Source organism: Rhinoraja longicauda, chromosome 26, assembly GCF_053455715.1.
Source record: "Rhinoraja longicauda isolate Sanriku21f chromosome 26, sRhiLon1.1, whole genome shotgun sequence".
NCBI lineage: Eukaryota > Metazoa > Chordata > Chondrichthyes > Rajiformes > Arhynchobatidae > Rhinoraja > Rhinoraja longicauda.
Genome location: NC_135978.1, coordinates 588,066 through 601,365, shown reverse-complemented (window position 1 = coordinate 601,365; position 13,300 = coordinate 588,066).

Genomic DNA, 13,300 nt, shown 5'->3' with positions numbered 1-13,300 from the left:
GTGCTGGTGTTAATTAGCGTTACTAACAGAGAGCTGTGAGGCTGTGAACGGGTTGCTTCCTGCAGTGCGGCAGCTGTGTGCATTCACTTGGCTGCCACCCCATCGCCACACAGCCAGACCAGCGCTCCCTCCCCTCCCCTCCCTCCCCTCCCTCCCTCCCTCCTCCCCTCCCTCCCCTCCCTCCCTCCCTCCCTCCCCTCCCTCCCTCCCTCCCTCCCTCCCTCCCTCCCTCCCTCCCTCCCTCCCTCCCTCCCCTCCCTCCCTCCCTCCCTCCCTCCCTCCCTCCCCTCCCTCCCCTCCCTCCCTCCTCCCCTCCCTCCCCTCCCTCCCTCCCTCCCCTCCCTCCCTCCCTCCCTCCCTCCCTCCCTCCCTCCCTCCCTCCCTCCCTCCCTCCCTCCCTCCCTCCCTCCCCTCCCTCCCCTCCCTCCCCTCCATCCCCTCCCTCCCTCCTCCCCTCCCTCCCCTCCCTCCCTCCCTCCCTCCCCTCCCTCCCTCCCTCCCTCCCTCCCTCCCTCCCTCCCTCCCTCCCTCCCTCCCTCCCCTCCCTCCCTCGGCCACTGATGCAGCATAATTACAGGCCCCCAGGCCCCTCGTCTGCTTTGTCCATTCGTTTTTTCATTGGAGACAATAACACCGCGTGAGGGGGAGAGGGGGCTGTGTCTTGTCAGTTGTGCTGCTTTATCCTCCGGCTGCGGCCGCCATCAGTCCCACCCTCTGCAGTGTTATTGTGGCACCGCACAAGGCCACCCTGACATAACACAGGCCCCAACATGGCCACCCTGACATAACACAGGCCCCAACATGGCCACCCTGACATAACACAGGCCCCAACATGGCAGCAACATGGCAGCAACATGGCAGCAACATGGCAGCCCCCACAGGCCCCAACATGGCAGCAACATGGCAGCAACATGGCAGCCCCCACAGGCCCCAACATGGCAGCAACATGGCAGCAACATGGCAGCAACGTTACACAGGTTGGAACCAACTCCAGACGCTGCTGCACAACGAAGGTAGTCTAAATGCCGGCGGTGCTGGCTCGAAGGGCCAAATGGCCTCTTCCCGCACCTATGTTCCATATTTCTATCGCATGACATGGTGCTGCTCAACCACTCAGGAAGATGGGCTCCAGTTTTCCAGCGGGGGACCAGCCCTGGGTATCTGGGAGAACCAATCCCACCAATCCCACCCAGCTCTGCCACGATGGTGCAGCGGGTAGAGCTGCTCCCTCACAGCACCAGAGACCCGGGTTCCATCCCAACTACGGGTGCTGTCTGTACGGAGTTTGTACGTTCTCCCCGTGACCTGCGTGAGTTTTCTCCAGGTGCTCCGGTTTCCTCCCACACTCCAAAGACGTGCAGGTTTGTAGGTTAATTGACTTGGTATAAATGTAAATTGTTCCTAGATTGTGTAGGATAGTGTTAGTGTGCGGAGATCACTGGTCAGCATGAACTCTGTGGGCCGAAGGGCCTGTTTCTGCGCTGTATCTCTAAACTAAACTATACCTCTCATTATTGCGCAATGTTCCAATGGAGGGAGAGAGAGGGAGGGGGGTGAAGAGAGGTTCAATCTCAGGCCCTGGGGTCTCGGTCAACAGTGGGGCTGCCGCTGGTATTCCTCCCACTCAACTCCATGCAGGCTTGGCCAGAGCGAATGAGAAGTGGGCAGGGTCTCGACCCATAAACGTCACCTACCCATGTTCTCCACAGATGCTGCCTGACCCGCTGAGTTACTCCAGCACTCTGTGTCTACCTACATCACAGTGTCGTGGGGGTACAGGGGGGGTCGGGTGAGGTTGCTGGACCGGAGGGGCTTCACGCACAGATCAGGCGTGTGAGATTGTGCCAACACATCAACTCAAACATCTCTCCCATCGGAAACATGCACTTGGAACATACAAAGGATTTGGAACAGTTTAACATTTTTAATATATTTGAAGTTCTTTGCACAAAGGAGTGTTTCAGCTGTGGGGTTTTATATTAAAACTATTCATCATAGAGTGAATATCAGGGGACGATTACAACCCAATGACCATCACTCTTGCCTCTCGTTGTTCAGGCTCGTGCAGTTAATGCTTCACTAGAATGACTGGGGTGAACCAGTCAAGCCCTGTCCACCTCCCTGTCCACCCCTCTCTCCTCTCTCTCTCCTCTCTCTCTCTCTCCTCTCTCTCTCCTCTCTCTCTCCTCTCTCTCTCTCCTCACCATGCAGAAGAGACAGAAGCTTGAACAGACTCAGGAATAGCTTTTTCCCCTCCATTATCAGGCATGTTTTCAACAGAGGTGTAGATTTAACTCACGGAATCAAGGGATATGGGGAAAAAGCAGGAACGGGGTACAGATTTTGGATGATCAGCCATGATCATATTGAGTGGCGGTGCTGGCTCGAAGGGCCAAATGGCCTACTCCTGCACCTATTTTCTATGTTTCTATCTGAATAGTCACAGAGTGATACAGCATGGAAACAGGCCCTTCGGCCCAACTTGCCCACACGGGGCCAACATGTCCCATCTACACTAGTCCCACCTGCTTGCATTTGGCTCACATCACTCCAAACCTGTCCTATCCATTGTTCCATACACCCACCACCCTCTGTGAGAAAAAGTTACCCCTCTGATTCCTATTAAATCTTTCCCCTCTCAACCTATGTCCCCTGGTCCTTGATTCCCCTACTCTGGGCAAGAGACTATACATCTACCCGATCTATTCCTCTCATGATCTTATACACCTCTACAAGATCTCCCCATCCTCCTGGGCTCCATGGAATAAAGTCCCAGCCTACTCAACCTCTCCCTGTAGCTCAGGCCCTCTAGTCCTGGCAACATCCTCGTAAATCTTCTTTGTACTCTTTCCAGCTTGACAACATCTTTCCTATAACATGGTGATCAAAACTGAACGCAATACTCTAAATGTGGCCTCACCAATGTCTTGTACAACTGTAACATGACCTTCCATAAGTTAAGGTGGCTCTGCCCCATTGTGGACATGGGGCTTTGTCTGTGGAACTGATGCGCTACGATGCTGAGAACTAGATTCTGCACTCTGTGTCTTCCCCTCTACCGATTGTACTTGAGTTTGATGTGATTGTGTAGGAAGGAACTGCAGGTGCTGGTTTACACTGAAGACAGACACAAAACGCTGGAGTAACTCAGTGGGACAGGCACCATCTCTGGATAGTAGGAAGTCCGAAGAAGGGTCTCGACCCAAAACGACACCCATTCCTTCTCTCCAGAGATGATGCCTGACCTGCTGAATTACTCCAGCATTCTGTGTCCATGTTCTCCAGAGATGCTGCCTGACCTGCTGAGTTACTCCAGCATTTGGTGTAAACCAGCATCTGCAGTTCCTTCCAACACATGCGTTTTTGGGGCAGTGGTTTAGTTTAGTTTAGTTTTAAAGATACAGTGCGGAAACAGGCCCTTCAGCCCACCGAATCTGTGCCGACCAGCGATCCCCACACACTAACACTATCCTACACACACTGGGGACAATTTACAGTTTATACCAAACCAATTAACCTACAAACCTACCTGTACGTTATTGGAGTGTGGGAGGAAACCCACGCAGGTCACGGGGAGAACGTACAATCTCCGTACAGACAGCGCCCATAGTCGGGATGGAACCCGGGTCTCCGGTTTCCTCCTACACTAGTTCAGTTTAGTTTATTGTCACGTGTACTGAGGTACAGTGAAAAGCTTTTGTTGTGTGCTAACCAGTCAGCAGAAAGACTGCACATGATTACAATCGAGCCGTCCACAGTGTACAGATAGATTTAAGAGCGTTGGTAATGTGTGATTGTAGATCTGTTTCTGTGGCTCGCACACAGGTAGTCGCCTGGGTTGGGCTCCATCAAACACTCCAAACACGTGGTGTAAATGTAAATTGTCCCCAGTGTGTGCAGGATAGTGTTCCTGTGCGGGGATCGCTGGTCGGCACGGACTCGATGGGCCGAAGGGCCTGTTTCCGCGCTGTATCTCTAAACTAGACTAAAGCTTAAAAAACAATATCACAGACTATAATGATTAACTCTAAGAGTCAGGTCAAAAGTCAAGATTGTTTCATTGCCATTGTTCCCACTAACAAAGCAATGCGATTCTCTGTTGTTGCAGCCCTCCCGTTAATGCAATAACCCACATATATATAATAATTCATAACCGTAAACAAGTGGGGAAAAGGGGTGAGCGTTAATCAACCCGCAAAAAAAGCCCGACGACCGGCGGGTTTAAAGTTCACAAGTTACAGGAGCAGAATTAGGCCATTTGGCCCATCGAGTCCACTCCGCCGTTCAATCATGGCTGATCTATCTCTCCCTCCTAACCCCATTCTCCTGCCTTCTCCCCATAACCCTTGACACCCTTTCTAATCAAGAATTTGTCTCTCTGCCTTAAAGATACCCACTGACTTGGCCTCCACAGCCCTGTGTGGCAATGAATCCCACAGATTCACCACCCTCTGACTGAAGAAGTTCCTCCTCACCTCCTTTCAAATAGAGCGCCCTTTAATTCTGGCTCTGAAGGTGACTGATGATGTGGCTGAGGGGAGGGGAGGGGAGGGGAGGGCTGTGGGGGAGATGGAGGTTGGGGACATGAGACCAGGTGGAGGGACAGTATCTGATGCACCTGTAGGTAACCTAACCTGTAAACTACAGGTGCGGGCCGGGCCGGGCCTCACAAGCACATGTGGAAAGACTGTTGCTTTGGCCTCTGTGATGACTTGTTGTTCATACCTCCTGTCAGTACGTTGCTGCACACATGGTACTGGCTGGTGTTGGCTTCAGGCTCATGTACATGGCAACTGGGTGACTCACGTGACACTGCACCAGTACAAAGGGCAGACAGGTAGATGGCGTGGGCTGATGCTGGATCCTCTCCAAGCTCTCTCAAAGGGGAATAACCTTGCATTCTGTTCCCTGCACCCTGCTTTATCACAGACTCAGCAGCAATTAATATCTGCTGACCAAAATCCAATTGTTTAGTTTAGCTTAGAGATACAGCATGGAAACAGGCCCTTCGGCCCACCGAGTCCGTGCCGCCCAGCGATCCCCGCACACTAACACTATCCTACACCCACCAGGGACAATTTCACATTTACACCAAGCCAATTAACCTACAAACCTGCACGTCTTTGGAGTGTGGGAGGAAACGGAACATCTCGGAGAAAACCCAACCAGGTCACGGGCAGAACGTGCAAACTCCGTACAGACAGCACCCATAGTCGGGATGGAACCCGGGTCTCTGGTGCTGTGAGGCAGCTCTACCCGCTGTTCCCTCACCACCCACCACATCAACAACCTCTCGTCTCCCACACACACACATCATTTTATTCACTGCATCACAAACAAGGCGATCCCAGACCGATCCCTGTGCTACACGCTGTCAAACAGTGTCCCGTCATTCTTATGTCATCAGAGTAGACAGTAGACGCCAGAGGCCAGACAGTAGACAGTAGACATTAGGTGCCAGACGGTAGACGCCAAATGGTAGACGGAGACGGTAGACGCCAGGCGGTAGACACCGGACAGTAGACAGTAGGTGCCAGACGGTAGACGCCAGACGGTAGAAGGCCAGGCGGTAGACGCCAGCCGCCATTCTCGGCAGTGACACGGGGTTTACCTGGCGCTGGGCTAGCCAATTACAATTGTAAGCCGAGCCTCGGCCATTAAACATGAGTTATTGCAATGTTCACAGTGTGCTGTGTGGAGACAGTGCACACAAGGTCAGATGTTAATGAGATTAAGATGGATCAGTAGTACGGGGCACATCACAAATGTAAATGGCCTCAGCAACAAATGGGCTCCATCTCTGCAGACACAAGGTATTCATTGATCAGCAGAATCAGATCAATCCCTGCAGCTTGCTGCAATGAATGTTTAATGCCTGTCTCCCTGCAGGGTCAGTTACATTACAGACACACACAGCACTACTCCACAGTCGTACAGAGACAAGGTGCTCCACACATACCCCACGGGCCCATGGATGGAGATGACGGCCTGGATAGAGTGGATGTGGAGAGGATGGTTCCACTAGTGGGAGAGTCTAGGACCAGAGGGCACAGCCTCAGAATTAAAGGACGTTCCTTTAGGAAGGAGATGAGGGGGAATTTCTTCAGTCAGTGGGTGGTGAATCTGTGGAACTCATTGCCACAGACGGCTGTGGAGGCCACAAGTCAGTGGGTATTTTTATGGCAGGAGAATGGGGTTAGGAGGGAGATAGATTAGCCCTGATTGAATGGCGTAGACTTGATGGGCCGAATGGCCTAAATCTGCTCCTATCACTTATGACCGTCTGACGTGGGCACCTCCTGTGTGCCTCGTGTATCCATGTAGACAGTAGATGGTAAACACGGTCCCTAGAGATTCACCAGATGTTGCCTGGGCCTGTAGGCTTGAGTTACTGGGAGAGGTTGGCAGGCTATCACCTTGTACTCTGGTTGAGGGGTGAACATATAGAAGTTACCAAGGGGGGGGAGGGAAGGGATGAGTGCTTTTTGTAACTTTGTTGGTGTCTTTATGGTGACTGTTTTGTTCACATTGTAAGTAAAATCAAAGAATTTAATTCCTAGCCACGTGACCATAAGGTGTCATCTTCATTAAGATCATGGGGGGCAGGGATAAAGTGAACTCAGTCTGTTCCCCAGGGTAGTGGATACTAAAGCTAGCGTCCCTAGTTTCTAGGCTGAGGATGAGAGGGGGGAGATTTAAGAGGGTCCTGAGGGGCAACAATCTCACTCAGAGGGTCGTCTGTATGTGGGACGAGCTGCCAGAGGTACAATCATGACTGTTAAAAGACATTTAGACAGATGTAGGAACAGGAAGAGCTGAGAGGAAGAGAGGCACAAAGCGCTGGAGTAACTCAGAGAAAAGGAATGGGTGACGTTTCGGGTCGAGGCCCTTCCTCAGACTGAGTCAGGGCAAAGGAGAGATATAGACGGTGATGTAGAGAGATAGAACAAATGAATGAAAGATAAACAAAAGAGTGACGTTGATGAAAGCAAGGACATTGGTAGCCGTGGGCTCGGTGAAAACAGGTTGCAGCCAACGAGACTCAACAAGACGACAGAGGAATGAATGTGCATTCCCCTTCACTAAGGCCTGGAAGCCCAGGTAACATGGTGGTGAATCACAAACACCATCCGTGTCAATGCTGGGACTAGATGGCTCTGCTTGTAATCTCATCCAGTTCAATATATTAACAACCTCTATGGCGGCACGGTGGTGCAGCGGGTAGAGCTGCTGCCTCACAGCGCCGGAGACCCAGGTTCCATCCTGACCACGGGTGCTGTCTGTACGGAGTTTGCATGTTCTCCCCGTGACCCGCGTGGGTTTTCTCCGGGTGCTCCGGTTTCCTCCCACATTCCAAAGATGTACAAGTTTGTAGATTAATTGGCTTCGGTATAAATATAAATTGCCCCTAGTGTGTGTAGGACAGTGTTAGTGTGAGGGGATCGCCGGTCGGCACGGACTCGGTGGGCCGAAGGGCCTGTTTCCGTGCTGTATCTCTAAAATTAAACTAAAAACTCCAGGTAGAAAAGACGGCATTGGCCAACAGGATTGGACTTGAACCGGTGGTTAAAACTTCTCAAAGTCTCCATCAAAACAACGGGCAGATTCCCCCAGAAGCAACTTCAGGATTTGGAAGATGATCTGGACTATCTAGTGTAAGCCTGACGTGACTGTGACAATGTCGATCATTGGCAGGTGGGTTACTACACGCATGGCTACTTGCAACGATCAATGATTTCCATCAGGGACAGCTCAGGTTCTGAAGCATTGATGAATGGTTTCTGTTTCTGTTCATTGATCTGAGGAGTATCTCGGTGCCTGGTCTGATAACCGAGTGCTGACCTTCCCTGTGTGCCCATCATCACTCACCTCCACACAGCACAGGGTCATTGCTGTCTGCCTGTTGGCCTCAGTGTTAGCGCCAATTAGCCATCACCTCTCAGGAAGCAACAAATGGCCAGCTCGTGAGGTGATGGAATCCAAGCTAATAGCCAGTGGGCCAAGGTACAGGAAGACCCACATAAAGGCACTCACACCTTTACAAAAACTCTTACAGTTACATCTCCAATTTGAACTTTCCCATGAAGGGTCTCAAACTGAAACGTCACCTATCCATGTTCTCCACAGATGCTGCCTGACCCGCTGAGTTACTCCAGCACTCTGTGAAACGTCACCTATCCATGTTCTCCACAGATGCTGCCTGACCTGCTGAGTTACTCCAGCATTTATGTCTTTCTTTGTAACTTCTTCAGAGTAACTGTGAAGCATCTCATTGCCGAGAGAAGGTCGATGAGGATGTTGCCAGGACTCGAGGGCCTGAGCTCTAGGGAGAGGTTGGGCAGTCGAGGTCTTTATTCCTGAGAGCACATAAAATGTTGCAACATTTGGACAGGTACCTGGATAGGAAGTGTTAAGTGGAATATGGCCCACATGCAAGGAAATGGGACTAGTGTAGATGGGGCATCTTGGACAGCAGGGGCAGGTTGGGCTGAAGGGCCTGTTTCTGTGTTGTATGGCTCTATGACTCCACTGCTATGCTGACTGGAGTGGACAGTCCTGGACACTGTGCAACACCACATGCACACGTGCAGCCCACACGCGCGGTCCACACGCGCGGTTCACACGAGCAGCCTGAAGATTCAATGCGTAAAGGGAAGAGCTCGGTGGGTCAGGCAGCATCTGTGGATGTGGAGTTGTGGCAATGCTGCTGTTCCTGCCCTCCTCCACGCTGCCACAACTACGTCACACCTCCCATCATCATTAACGTTCTGGCCCAATGGGTGCTGTGGTACCTTGTGCATCAAGGTGGAGGTACATAGCAAGGTACAAGATCGACCTTGGGCCACGCTCTAGACACTTGCAAACACATTTAACCAAATCCCACCATCAGAAATGCAACATTAATGCTGCAGGCTGCTGTTATCAGAGGTTCACAACTGCACAGCACTGAGCCAGCATGGAGAGGGTTAAACCCACACTGACACCAATGTCAACGCCCACACGGCCCGGCAGAGGAACCGAGGCCGAGACTCCAACATCAGGAAGCAACTGCAGACGCTGGTTTCAACCAAAGATAGATGCAGAGTGCTGGAGTAACTCAGCGGGGCGGGCAGGATCCCTGGAGAACATGGATAGGTGACGTTTCGGATCGAGACCCTTCTTCAGAATGGTTAGGGAAACGAGAGATAGAGACAGTGATGTGGAGAGATAAACAACAATGAATGAAAGATGCAAATAAGTAACGATGATAAAGGAAGCAAGTGTTGTCATCTGTCTGTACAATGCCAGTGTGGGATTGTCTGTACAGTGCCAGTGTGGGATTGTGGTTCACAAGTGACAGGAACAGAATTAGGCCATTCGGCCCATCCGATGTCTCTGGGAAAGCAAAGCGTATCTTAGTGGCCTCGAATATAATGTACTGGTCCCTCTAAATACAGAGTGCCCATACACTGGCCCCCAATACAGAGTGCCCATACACTGGCCCCTGTGAATACAGAGTGCCCATACACTGGCCCCCAATACAGAGTGCCCATACACTGGCCCCCAATACAGAGTGTCCATACACTGGCCCCCAATACAGAGTGTCCATACACTGGCCCCCAATACAGAGTGTCCATACACTGGCCCCCAATACAGAGTGTCCATACACTGGCCCCTGTGAGTACAGAGTGCCCATACACTGGCCCCCAATACAGTGTCCATACACTGACCCCCAATACAGAGTGTCCTTACACTGGCCCCCAATACAGAGTGTCCATACACTGGCCCCCAATACAGAGTGTCCATACACTGGCCCCCAATACAGAGTGTCCATACACTGGCCCCCAATACAGAGTGTCCATACACTGGCCCCCAATACAGAGTGCCCATACACTGGCCCCCAATACAGAGTGTCCATACACTGGCCCCCAATACAGAGTGCCCATACACTGGCCCCCAATACAGAGTGTCCATACACTGGCCCCCAATACAGAGTGCCCATACACTGGCCCCCAATACAGAGTGTCCATACACTGGCCCCCAATACAGAGTGCCCATACACTGGCCCCTGTGAGTACAGAGTGCCCATACACTGGCCCCCAATACAGAGTGTCCATACACTGGCCCCCAATACAGAGTGTCCATACACTGGCCCCTGTGAATTAGCCCAAGCATTCTTCAAAACTTCAAAAACATCTCCTAGTTTGAAGCGCTGAGCTGCTAATTGAGCTGACCACGCCACTTTAGCTGACATGTTGTGTTTAACCCTTACATTACATAACGTGGGCTGAAGGAGAGAGCGTTCACATTGTGGCCCTGTCTCACCAGTCCTCCCACCTCCACACACAAGACACACAAGACACACAAGACACCGTTGTGGGCAGATACTGAGCAGTGGGTCCAGCTCTGACTGAACAATTTCTAATCTGTGACGTGGACTCGATGTGAAGATTACATAACGTGAGGGGTGTAGGATGGAGCTGTAGATGCTGGTTTAAACCTCACGTAACCCGGGACAGGATCAGCCACGTGCCTCCTCTGTGGTAGGTAGCAGGGACACACAGAGCCACACACACACGCATACAGACACGCAAATGCATAGACACGCACGCATACAGACAGGCACACGTGCACAGACACGCACACGCGCAGTCACACAGATGCAGTCACACACACGCACACGCATAGACACGCAGACACGCAAACACAGACACGCATAGAGACAGGCACGCGTGCACAGACACGCAGACACACGCAGTCACACAGATGCACAGACACGCACACGCATAGACACGCACACGCACAGACACGCAAACACAGACACGCACACACACACACACACAGCTGACCTGCGTTTGTGGTTCATCCTAATCACCTCTGCAACCTCACAGGTGAAACCTGTTTAACTTTCATTACATTTAACAAGGTACAGATAGCTTCAGTCACATACATCAACCCGAAGTTTATTAGTTTAGTTTAGAGATACAGCGCAGAAACAGGCCCTTCAGCCCACCGAGTCCGTGCCGACCAGCGATCCCCACACACTAACACTATCCTACACACACGAGTGACAATTTACATCTACATCAAGCCAATTAACCTACAAACCCGCACGTCTTTGGGATGTGTGAGGAAACCGGAGCACCCGGAGAAAACCCACGCAGGTCACGGGGAGAACGTACAAACTCCGTACAGACAGCACCCGTAGTCGGGATGGAACCCGGGTCTCTGGCGCTGTGAGGCAGCAGCTCTACCCGCTGCACCACCGAGCCACCCCTAACCCAAGCTTATTTTGAGATTGCAACCACACAGGACATTAGTGTCTTCCACGTTGTAAACGCAGTGAGATATATAACGAGCATTGTACAAGCAGCAGTATAATGTGCTTGCAATCGTTAACATTATTACATTACTCAGTGAGGGTCTGGATTTCACCAACATCACAGTTTGGAGTTGAACATGTGGGAAGTGCGCGCAGATGCCCTTCTTCAGGCAAGGCTGAAGACCAATCTGAAGGGTCTCGACATGAAACATCACCCATTCCTTCTCTCCAGAGATGCTGCCTGTCCCGCTGAGTTACTCCAGCACTTTGTGTCTATCTTTGGTGTAAACCAGCATCTGCAGTTCCCAAGTAATTACTAAGTATTGTAAAGGGTTAATAATTTTCAGTGGATTTTTTAACAAAATACTCCAGCATCTTGTGTCTATCTTTGGAGTTGAACATGTTTTATAAATTAAGCTCCCCTTTGCAAAGTGCACTTACTAAACTGGCAGAGTTTATTTTCAGTTTAAAAATCTTTTTTTTGTTTCCAGGCAGCTTTTCCAAGTGGCAGGAAGCCAATTATAATTGACTAGATTATTTATGTTTGTTCTTTGCTGAAGATTCATCCAGCCCTTCATTGAAATGGGATTCATTTACTTGTGTGGGAGAGGCTGACAATATTTGTTGTTGTGTCCTGTAGATTCAGAGCGACTCTCAGTGAAACCGTCATTGTCTCTTGTTGGAGCCCAACACAAACATCACTTGTCACCCAGCGCATTCATTGGAACAAGCTGCAGAGTTTGGAGAAAAGGTGGGTGTTGGCAATTAATGTGAGACGGGTTTCAGAACTGGGGTCATTACTGATGGACATGCTCCACAAAGAGAGATCTCATCCCCACCCTCCCACACACACACACACACACACACACACACACACACACACCCCCACACACACACACCCCCACACCCCCCCCACACACACACACCCCACACCCCCCACACACACACACACCTCCCCCACACCCCACACCCCCCCCACACACACACACCCCCCCCCCCACACACACACCCCACACACACACACCCCACACACACACCCCCCACACACACCCCCCCCCACACACACAAACACCCCCCCCCCCACACACACACCCCCCCCACACACACAAACCCCCCCCCACACACGCACCCATACATACATACACACCACCCCCCCACACACACACACACCCACACACATACCTACACACACCCCCCCCACACACACACACACACCCCACACACACACCCCCACACCACCGGTCAACCACAAAGTTTGTTTTGTTTGGGACAAACTAAAGAGTTGGTCACATATACATATATATATATAAATCTAAAATATATATACCTGCTGAGTTACTCCAGCATTTTGTGGAGGAACACACAACATAGAATTACTAACCACAGAACCAGGTCCTATTGCCCCACTCATTGATGCCGACCAACTTTGCCTGAGTTGTCCCACCTGCACGCGTTTGGCCCATATCCTCAATCCACGTCCCTCTCCAAATGTCTTTTAAACATTGGGACTGTCCCTGCTTCAACTATAAAGAATAAGCTGACCACAGCAAGCCCATTTCACAGCCGTACGACCAGTTCAACACTGTGCAGGAAGGAACTGCAGGTGCTGGTTTACACCAAGATAGACACAAAGTGCTGGAGTAGCTCAGCGGGACAGGCAGCATCTCTGGAGGAAAGGAATGGGTGACGTTTCAGGTCGAGACCCTTCTGCAGAGTCTGAAGAAAGATCCCATTCCTTCTCTCCAGAGATGCTGCCTGTCCCGCTGAGTAACCCCAGCGTTTTGTGTCTATCCAGAGACAAGGTGTTTACTTGCCACATGTACTGGCAACACAAGGTCCTTACTGCAGCTTAACAGGCCTGTAACACAATAACACACGGATAGATATGTACCCATCAGTGACACGATGACCACAATACCAGGCCACCATCACAGAGTAAAACTGACAGCCGTAGTGGAACCAAACACAGTCTGGAGAAGATCACAGTTGCTGAGGTCA